Below are 11,263 nucleotides of genomic sequence, written 5' to 3'. Positions count from 1 at the left end.
TAGCACGAATTCATCTGATTACTTATGGTTTATATTAAACTTCATTCACATATCTTTCGATTCATTCACATACTTTTCAATTCTTCCTTAAAGTGAATCAACTATCCCAATAACTTTTCTTCTTATAGACGACTAATAGTCACCATAATCACACAAATGCAAGATATCAACACCTTCAACTCGTATAGCACTTCAATCACGGCAAAAGTAAGGTTCTCAATTAAGAATAATTCACAACTGTAATCGTACGTCGAAAAAATATATGGGTAATCCTTTTGTGAATCTACGCGAGGACGATATCCCTTAAGCTTATATAGATCAGGAAAAGCCCCCATTGGAGGGTATGCTATCGTCCCCACCCCTCGACATAAGTCATCCTAAGTTTTCTTGTTACATCACGCGTTTTACGAGTACATACTTAACGCACATAAGATCCTTAAATTATTATATAGTTACATTACATCGATTTCTAATATTCTTATAATTTTTTAACATTATTTTTCTTTCTAACGTCTAATTTTCAATCTGCTGTCTGCCAACTACAATCCATAGTCTCTTTCCCTGGGTAAATCTATGTCGGATCAATTGCTCTTTGGCACACTCTCGCAATTTCCAAAATATCAAAAGATTCAAATGAATAGTTATTTCTTTTACAATTTTATAATTCGTTACTTTATCTTATTTCCTAAGAATCTACGCCTGGATCTTTTCTGGAAGGTTCTATGTGGTCCCTATCAGTCACAGTTATCTATTGTTATTTCCTGTGAATCGCATAGCCGTCATCCACCTTGCATTCAGATCCCATATAGACAGGTTCATATAATCGTCATTCCTAATAATTACCCGATGAGTTTTAAAATATTGTCGCCAATCTATCTACAGGATCATTCGATCCACACACAGGCGACGGTACTGTTCTCTCTTTATACAATGACAAATATTAAATATGAATCCCCTTTAAACTAACTGCGCCCTTATGCCCATGTGCCACTAGGATCTCAAATTTCCCGACTCAATCACCTAGCCCTGCTTTAATGTTTGATATTTTTTTTGTTAATCTGATACATTTCGGAGATCTTTGAGAGCGAGTCCTACTCATTTCTCATTAATTTCTTGTTAATAGATTAGATGTGAATAAATTTATTAAATTTTTTATTTAGGTACGCTCTAAGTTTCCTATATCTTATACTTGATACTTCCTTTGATAAACTTAAATATCTCAAAGATTCACAAGTATGAGTCTTATTCATTTCCTGTTAATAGATAAATTGGTATGTTCAGTTAATTTCATATTTATTTTTTGTTTCACTCGGGCCCCACAATTGCCCCCCTTATTTTATATATCTATCACTAAAAGAGAGTTTCTCATTACTTTTATATAAACTACTGAGATATTGTCGTTTTTAACTAAATTTATACTACTGTAGAAAAAATATTACGGAAAAACGTGGCGGGACATCACAATATAATATCTCTGTATTGTCATAAAAATCCATATTATCTTAGTGTGACGTTGTGAAATCTAAAGAAAGAATAGTGAAATCTCGAGGCTGACACATCGGTGCGCATAGGTAAGCGGTGTCCCTGGGGGCGTTAAATAATTCACCGCAGCTGGGACCGAGGGTTGGATGAGAGTCGGAGGTTGTGCGAAGGAGGTGGAGGTTGAAGGACCGATCAAATATTCACATGTCCCTCAACGCGAATAGAGCTAACATAAGCCAAGCCAAGTCAAGTCAAGCCAAGCAAGCCAAGCAAGCCAAGCAAAGCCAAGTTACGTCGAGAGTCAAGAAATATAACCTACAAAAGAAAGAGAGAGAAAAGGAGAGAAGTAAAAACGCTTGGTAAAGAAGAGAACTGCATTCGCCTATCGCCTTCAACTAAGCAACCAAGCAACTTCGACCTTGTTTCTCCGAAGAAAATTTCGTCACGAGATAAGTTAACGTCGAGTAACCAGAATGGCATACACGTTGGGCACGTCTTTTTTACGCAGAAAGGCACATTTTTGTAGAAGTGATCTCATGGGGACAGAGTTCAACGACCAATCATGCGTAGAACTTAACTGTGTCACATAAAAATGTGTCGCTTGGGTGTCGTAATAACACTTATCTAGAATTATCGATAAGAATAGAATTCGATTTGTATTTCTCATAAGTATTACACACATATGCACATGCATACATATATGTATATACAAATACACACATACATGATCTTATAAAACTTATTGACTCTTATCTACCTTATCATTTTCCTTCCCTTTCTTTTCTTTTTATAGTGAAAATAAAACAACAGAATTTCCCTAAAATATCGAACTTGGTCGAGCCGAAGATAACGAACGGTATTATCTCACGTTACATTGTAATTCCATCGTTGGTACCCTTTCTTTCTTCCCATTTCATCGTTCTTCCCCTTCCTCTTTTTCTTCTTCTTCTTCTTCTTCTTCTTCAGCCCTATTCTCATGTCTTTTAAAAGGGAAGTCGATATTCGAACAAGAGGAAAAGTAAAAGACGATTCCAAGTTGGGGGAGAAAAAGATCGAGACGAAGAATTGGTCAACGAGGCGTGCTTGTCTTCTAATCATCATTCTAATTATCTTGGAAACTCAATCCACGAGGCACGTCAAGGTGAAGCCTTGGCTTCCTGCTGTTCGATTTTCTCTTAAACTTATTTCTCTCTCTCTCTCTCTCTCTCTTCGACTTTCTCGAACACGCCAGACAAGTTTCTTCCCCTTTCTGTACTTTAACTGTGTCTCTATTTCCATCACTATTTCACTATTTCTACTATCTTCATCTCTGTTACTTGCTTCTATTATTCCTACAATTTTCTTCTCTCTCTCTTTCTCTATCTCTCTAGCTCCGTCTCTTTCTATTTCTTCATGTCTCACTCACACATCATCAAACTCTCTCGGAGTCAATTCTATCTCTCAAGTCTCTTCCTCTTTTCTTCCGAAACGACGTCTAACTGTGGGATTGTCGACGACCGCCCATCTAAGTTTAACAATTAACGACCAACTTCGGAAAAATAAATTAATTCCAGGCTTGCTATACGAAAGCGTCACGAACACTCTCTTCTTCTTCTTCTTATTACTACTCGGTTAAGAGATGATGAACGATTTTCTATCATTTCTTTTCATTCTTTGTCATTATCAACAAAAAATATCGACAATTTATTTTACGGTTCGTACAATTTTTTTTTTTTTTTATAAACATGAGATATTTTATAACTCTCGTGTACCATTCGGTAACTTCGTTAAATTTCAAAAATGAATTGTAAAATATTTCATAATTTATCGTTATATTTGTTTTTAAACGAGCGATTGGTCGTTCAATTTTTGTGCAGAAAATCGTATAGAGAATATGATTCGATATTTACAATATAAAATATGGGTGCACGATTTATGTGCTAGAATGAATGGAAAAAATAAAATAAAGAAATATTACTCTAATAATTGTCAAAACTAACTGTATACCTAATAAATATTAATGAATATTATTTTTGATCACGTTCGTTTAAATTGTATTTTTAGATAAGACTTAGATCCCAGATTCCATAGTCCTGCCGTTATTCATTTACTACAATTTGTTAATTTTATCTAAAAACATATAGATATTTCGAATTTCATTTAATATAAATAAAATCAATGTTAAAAGAAGTTACGAATAATATAAATAATTCTATTCTATTTATTAAATCATGTATTTCATAAGCTTATTTTCTTACGGTGGTATGACTGTGAGTAATTTTACTCAATTTACAATTGGAGATTAACAAATCACAATCAGATAAAAAAGTATTGCAAAATTTATATTTGGAAGAAGAAAAAAAAATAGAAAAGAAAATAGAGGAAGGAGGTAGTGGTATCCCGAACGACATTTTCATCCCTCCTTTTACTTTCCACTCTTCCTTTTTCCCTTACCTCCTTTCCTTTTGTCCCGTTTGTCAGAAGTTGACAGCTTCGACGAGGAGGGTATTTGTCATACGTCGATAGGCGTCAGAATTGACACACTCGGCAAGTGTGCGAAACGGAAGTGGCATTGGGGCGTCAGAGTTGTCGTCGTTGTCGTCGTCTTCGTCGTTTTCGTCGTCTTCGTCGTCGTTTTCGTCGTTGTCGAGCAAAGTAACAGAGGGTCTGAGGGGATGCTAGCGGATAAATATTTGAGGAATTTGTCGTCGCGGAAGAACGCGCCCGTTCGGAGACCTATCGTTTGTTTGGCTGCAAGCTATAGTAAAAAGGATTTCAGTCAATTGGATGTTGTTGGTGGTAGTAGTAGTGAGTAGTTGCGAGGAGAGGGGAGAGAAACGGGATGACTAAATCGAAGGAAACAAAATCATAAATAGGACCGATGAAGCGAATATTTTCCTTTAAGGGTGCTTTGCTATTTTGTTGTAAACATTTTTTTTAATTCTCTTTCTCTTTATTTTTTTCTTTTCTTTTTTTTTTTTTTAATGACTGTAATATATAGGGATAGTAATTATCTTAACGATTATCTAACCAATACTCTTGCAATAGTAATGTTTGTACCTATTGTTTCTCGCGAAAAATAATTTCATCAATTTTATTAATTTAAATTGGTAATTATGTAACGAATTTGATAAATTAACACTTATAAAAGATTTTATTTGGTATATCACCGTTGTTAATATTATTTGTATGACGACATTCGCGTTTGTAAAATTAAATATTATATTAATTTAAATAAAATTATTAGTTCGATAATATGAACGTGTTACTGGGAATATTACTTAATTAGTTAAGGAAATGTATGGTTACATTAAAAATTATTTGTCATTACAGACTAGGGTATTGAAACGCAGGCTTGAGCATAATGATAGGAGAAATTAAATTGTCGTCGTCCATAGTGACAAAAAAGAGGAGATACCTGGATAAATTAGGATCACTTATCGGTAGAAAAATTTTTTTGTTCCCGAACTTTTGTCGTCGAACGTACGTGATACGTACACTTTCATACACCCATGTATACGCACACATATATATGTGGACAGTGAAATAGAGAGAAAGAGAGAGAGAGAGAGAGAGAAAGAGAGAGATAGAGATCAAACTCGTTCTCGTATCTCTATGCATGTATGTACGTAGCCTGTAACGGATAGAGATGGCGCCTGCGAAAAGCCTGGGTACCCGGGGTAAAACGAGCCTGGGAAGTTCATTAATGGATTAAGAGTGCTCGATCGATACGATTAGCGCAGCGTGACCAGCCATTTCGGATATATACGCTACACGTATCCAAACTTAACTGAGAACCTATTATTTTAGTTAAAACGAGAAGGGACGCTACATACGCTATACTCTAAATAAAATAATAAGATCTCATTGATACCCAATTAATCCGTCCATCTCCTCTTCCTTCGCTTAGAAAAGTTTAAATATTTTTTAAATGGCTACTAAAAAGAAAAAAGAAAAAAGAAGGTCTATCAGTCGTTATTCCTGATATCGATCTTGTTTGGATTGATATGAGTACCGTGTACCACGCTTTTCGTCCCCTTCGTTCTCGTATGGGGGTTGAATTTTAAAACTACCCCCTGGAGAGACACGGAGCGTTTCGTCCTTCCAAATCAGGCTGCATGCGGTCCTGTTGTTGCGTAAGAAAGTACAAGTCCCTTGGGATCGTGTCTTCGATAGATCCGTTTCTCTGGCGGCTCGGTTTAAACTTATAGAAAATTTTCGACTACTTTCAATACTCCCTATACCATTTTTTATTTCTACTTTTATTTTTCTATTTTATGTGAAATTTGTTTTATACGATATGTGTGATGTGGATAAAGGAACACTATATAATGACGTTGCATGATAAATTACCAAGAATAAATGTAAAAAGAGAAAGAGAAAGAAAAAAAGAAAGAAAAAGGGAGAGAGAGGAATGAGAGGACAATGAAAAAATTTTTTCAAGAAAATACCTCAAGGGGATTTAACCTAGACACACAGTTTTTATGAGTTTAGCGTCGATATCCCGGAGCTCGTCGACGTCTACCTCGAAGGTAGAAAGCTACTCGAAGCTCGTTGCTTAGTGACCTCGTAGATTAAAGAGAAGTAGCAAGTAGAAGTAGGTAGGTGGATAGTAGGAAGGTAGTACGTCGGTCCCAAGCGACCCTTTACGTCCTGCTACCTTTCTACCGTTGGAACTATGCGATCTCGAGCCAGTAAAACGAGGAGGACGAAGAAGTTAAGGACTGAGGAAGGCTCGTGCCAACGACGGAGGAAGGGATCAGAAGGGTCGAAGGAACGCGAAGGAAAGGTGGTAAGACTCACGGGTAGCCTGGTGGTTGTTCGGAGGTTTCAAGGTGGAACACTGCATGCTGTCGTGGCTCTAATAAGCTACTCCTCCCTCAACCTCCTTTTCGAGCTGCTCATTCCACCTTACGACCCTTACATCCCTTTACGGGCGCAGAGGGCAAGCTTGCAATTTGATAAACTGTCACGAACGTACGCTTCTAAGTAGTGGAACTATATCCACTAATATAAGAGGGAAATAGAAAGAAAGAGAGAGAGAGAGAGAGAACAGTGAACCTCTTGTCCATCAAAATTAACTTCTCGTTTTATCGAGAAAAATTCCATTACTAGCACAACATTTTCTTTCTCTTTAACTTATGACCAAATTATGATAATACAGCCGTACTACTTTCGAATCTCAGAGGCATCTCCATTTCCATGCAAATACGAACGGCAGTCACTGTTGTTCCTGTGGACGAGTTTTGGAATTTGAGGAAAGAAACAGAGAGATAAATAGAAAAAGAAAATAAAAGGAAGAAAGAGAAAGAGAAAGAGAGAGAGAAGAAAAAAATGATAGCATTAGTAGTTAGTTCCGCGTCGATGATCGTGTTTGATGAAGCCACCGAAGTGTTACAGTGGGTGTACGGAACAACGCAGAACGATCTTATTCTTCTTCTTTTTTTCTTAGTCGTTAGAATTTGGTTAAAAAGTTCACCAATGAATTCTTGTCATTTTTTCTTCTTTCTTTTTCTTGTTTTCTTACCTTCTTTTGACAAAAAAAAAGAATGGACAATCGATTTCTCGTACGTTTGCAAAAGGTGCTAGAGGTAAATGTGTGAGAGAGAGAGCGAGAGAGCAAGTTAACAGCAGCTGGTTCTGACGAAGGACACGGAGACCTAGAGATCCGGAGGTGGGTCCTTTGGGAAATGATACCACTTTGCAAGGGACGAATGGAAATGACCCTGGAATCGCTACTGCTGCTGCGTTCTCTCTTGGGTCGTTCTTGGTCAAACCCGATGACGACTACGAGGGATCGAAACTATTCTGATTAAGAATCGTTCCTTTTTCACTGATTCTTTCTTTCCTCCTTCACTCGGTTATTGAATTTGATGAATACGAAACGAATATACGACGTAACCAGGGTAATCAAAGGTGGTTGCTCGGAAACGGTGAGAAAATCAAGAAAGGTTGTGAGACTGAAAGAGAAAGATAGAGTGAGCGAGAGAGAGAGAGAAACTTTGAAGAGAGACATTATATGCTATTCCTTTGGATGACGAGTCGTCTCTTGCCTCTGACATAAACCCTCCTTTTCCTCTTCCTTCTCCTCTTCCTCCTTCTCCTCTTCTTTCTCTGCTTCTTCTTCTTCCTCTTCTTCGTATACGTCCAAAAAGACATTACTCTCTACGAGACGTTTCCATCATGGACGATTTGTTCATGTTCATCTATCTTTCGTCTACTTTTAATAGCACAAAGGAACTTCTCTTTGCAATTGCACTTAATAACTTCTCGATTTCCAACTATCTAATATCTTTCTCTTTCTCTCTGTTTCTTTCTGTGTTTTTTCTTTTTTTTCTTATAAATAGATAGATACATACATATATATATATAGAATTAGAGTAAAAGAAGAAAAAGATAGAAGTGTTAAAAAGAAAAGTTTTGTCTACTATCTTTCAGATAGTATCGGCTGGTTCGTTCCCAAGATTTTCGGTAAAGAGATATTTTAATTATGCTAAGTGGTGGCTCCTCCATAGGAAAGGAGACATCTTGGACGACTTCGCTGGTCATAATATTTAATCGCTACCCGTTCCATCTCCCTTTAGCAACGACTATCCTACGAAAAGTTTAGTCTTTCAAGACGCTGAAAATGTATCGTCCAATTTCTATGACCAATATTATCGTTTCTTTTCATCATCTTTATTGTTATAAATGGTATTTTTGTTCTTACAAATATACGTTCTATTTATTTTATCGAACGGGTTAGGCGAATCTGATTTAAAAAAAAATCACGTTTTTTGAATGAACGCATCGAATTCGACGAAATCTTACAAAGTGACAATAGATTCTCGGCAGAGAAATTGTCAAGAAAGGCAGGAACCCTTTCCGATCTTAAAGATTACGAAACAAACAAGAGCGCGAAGCCGGCAAACCGGGGGTGACGACGTTGAACGGGGGTGGCACTACCCCTTTAAAAGCTCGCCCTATGAAGAGCACCAATGGTATTCGTGAGACGAGTGCTCCTCGCTAAAGGGAACAATTTTCTGTAAAGGACCGAAAGGGAGAAACACGTAGAGGAAAATGCATGACGTCTGTGATCAAGTCTCGAATGATTTCTTCTCTCTCGACTTTGAAGACGAATCGGAGATGGGAAAAAAATTCTAAAAAAAAGAAAAAATAATGAAAAAACATAAGAAAAAAAGAAATGCGTAATAAAAAAAACGAAGTTCAACGTAGCGTCTATTTCGATCGTCGTTTAAGCGCGATAACGTACATTGAGAAATGAAATCAACTCGGAATACACGATCCTTTATTATCCACGAGAAAACGAATTCTCGACTAGCTATATAATCCTACCCTTCTTTCTTTCTTTTATTCTTTCTTTCCATCCATTCTTGCTTCCTTCCTTCTTACTTTCATTCTTTCATTCTTTCTGTAACTCACCGTGACCTCGTCCCACCGAATTTTCCGCAGAACGTCGAAGAGGGTTGGGGAAAAGAACGCGTTGGTAGGGTGGCGTTTCATTTTTTGACACCCGGTGTATTTGATTCCACCCTTGTAATAAACCCCAGGGGTTGCCACCCATGGATATCTCCTGCTTCTCTCTTTCTACCCACTCCACCCCCCTCGCCCCGTACATGTCATATCGACACCTCTCACCCTTCCTTGATGGGGTGAGTGACTGCTAGGTAATTTGCTTTCTTATTTTCTTCGTGACGAGTCTTTCCATCTGTATTCTCTCTTTTCTCTCTCTTTTTCTATCTATTTTTTCACTTTTTTATTTTCCGTGGTCTCCTCTCTATAATTTTCCTCCGATATAGACGGTTAATCTCATTGGAAATCATAGGTGAATTAAATCACGATACGAACAGGAATATTCTTAACTATTTTTTTCTTCTATCTGTTAAAAAGAAAAGAAAAAAAAACACAAAATGATAGGACATTTTTTCGTGAAGGTAAGAAAGTTCCTTACATGATTAATTCGCTTGCTCGTAGTACATGCAATACATGAACCCATGTTATAGGGTCTACGTCGATCCGACCTAACAAGATTGTTGAGCGAAACCAAAGGAATAGCGTTAAGGAGAGCTCGGTCTGGAGGAGGTGGTTCAAATCAAATTAGTCAGTGAAACGAGTAATCAGAGTTAGGCTTCTCATCGAGTTCTTATGCGAACGATTATCGCACTTATACGATCAGATTTACTACTACGACGACGATGATAATATGATATAATCTTATCTTTCTGCATTTCTATTTTTGTTGGAAGGAATGTATAATAAAATAATACAAAATTGTATCATCTCAGGAGATATATTATATAAACGATTAACTATGAAAGATAAATAAAAAAAAAGGTTCATATAAAAACAATGTTGATTAAATTACCTATATACTCGTTCTATTTTCTAATATAAATGTTTGTACACACATTATTATCACAAAAATGTAATATTGTTTTTCAAGAAAATGATGAAAAAAAAAAAAAAAAAAAAAAGAATAAGAAAAATAACTACTAGATCCTAGAAAAATGTCGAACGAAACGGTATAAAGAAATAAAAGTATCTAGAGGCCGAAAATTCCAAGAGATCCGTTGACGTCCGCAAAACACAAAGCGGAGTAGTAGCGGCGTAGGATAGAGGCAATGGCAGTGCTACTAGTAGTGGTAGTAGTAATAGTAGTAGTGGTGGTGGTGGTGGTGGTGGTGGTGATGCTAGTGGTAGTGGTGGTGATAGCAGTGGTGGTGGTGGTGCAACCCTTTGGAAGCATCGTCGTGCCAGCCACGCCGTTCTTTCGTCTCCACGAGAACAAGATTCAGGGTGTGAGACGAAGAGAATTAGAAAGAGAAAGAAAAAGAGATAAAGATGGAAAAGAAAGAGAGAGAGAGAAAGAAGCAGAAAGAAAGAGAGAAAGTGAGAGAGAGAGAGAGAGAGATGAAAAGAGAGAAAGAAAGAATGAAAGTAAGTAGAAAGGTGTGGGGTAACTTCGTGGGGGACAAAACTCACCCTAAGAAGCCTTTAAGAACACCAAGGCGGTGGTATAAGGTTCTGGTGGGGTATAAAAGTAGCCGCATGCGCATTTCCGTGAAAAAGTGCGGCCCGCCTACGGCACCGCCTCCACCGCCTCCACCGTCTACGACGACCCTCCACCCCCCTTATTCGCGAGAGTCTCGAGACCCCCAGGACCCCCCAAGACGTCTCGGCTGGCCCGAGCTGCGGCCTTTTTCGAGAATTACCTACGGCCAACGTGTTCTAACTCTCTGCGATTAGCCTCTCCTCTTCTACTCTTGTCATCAACCCCTTCTAGGAAGTGTCGAGAAGCGAAATATTCGTGCGATCGTCACAGTCCAAGTGTCTACTTAAAGAAAGAGAGATAAAGAGAGAGAGAGAGAGAGAGAGAGAGAGAGAAATATATATATATATATTGTTTCCTCAAGTAAAACGCGTGATATCGCGCAAGAAATTGTGAATTTTAGGAAAACAAGTGATATTTAAACGGTGTTGGTTGGTGTAACACAGTTTTTTTGCTTAAATATAAATTATTATATTTTGATCTGTGAGATATATTAATTAAATTATTTCTATATACATCGAAGAACAGTGAGTGTCGATTAGTGTTGATCCAGGATCAGATTTTATTACGGTAAAATGACTTTACCGACCGAACGCGGATTATCGGCCGAGATCGGTTCGCATTTTAGCGCGCTTTTTGATTATCCATTTGCGAGTATTTTTATACGAGTTTGTTTTATCTCTCTCATTTCTCTCTCTCTTTCTCTCGTTTTCTTTGTCTCTTTGTATACATGTATGTATGTTTATATATATA

This window comes from Polistes dominula, unplaced genomic scaffold (genome assembly GCF_049000335.1).
Source record: "Polistes dominula isolate Pdom_NZ unplaced genomic scaffold, Pdom_raw_medaka contig_82, whole genome shotgun sequence".
Classification (NCBI taxonomy): Eukaryota; Metazoa; Arthropoda; class Insecta; order Hymenoptera; family Vespidae; genus Polistes; species Polistes dominula.
The sequence above is the reverse complement of the archived record's forward strand: the minus strand, read 5'-3'. Positions refer to the sequence as shown.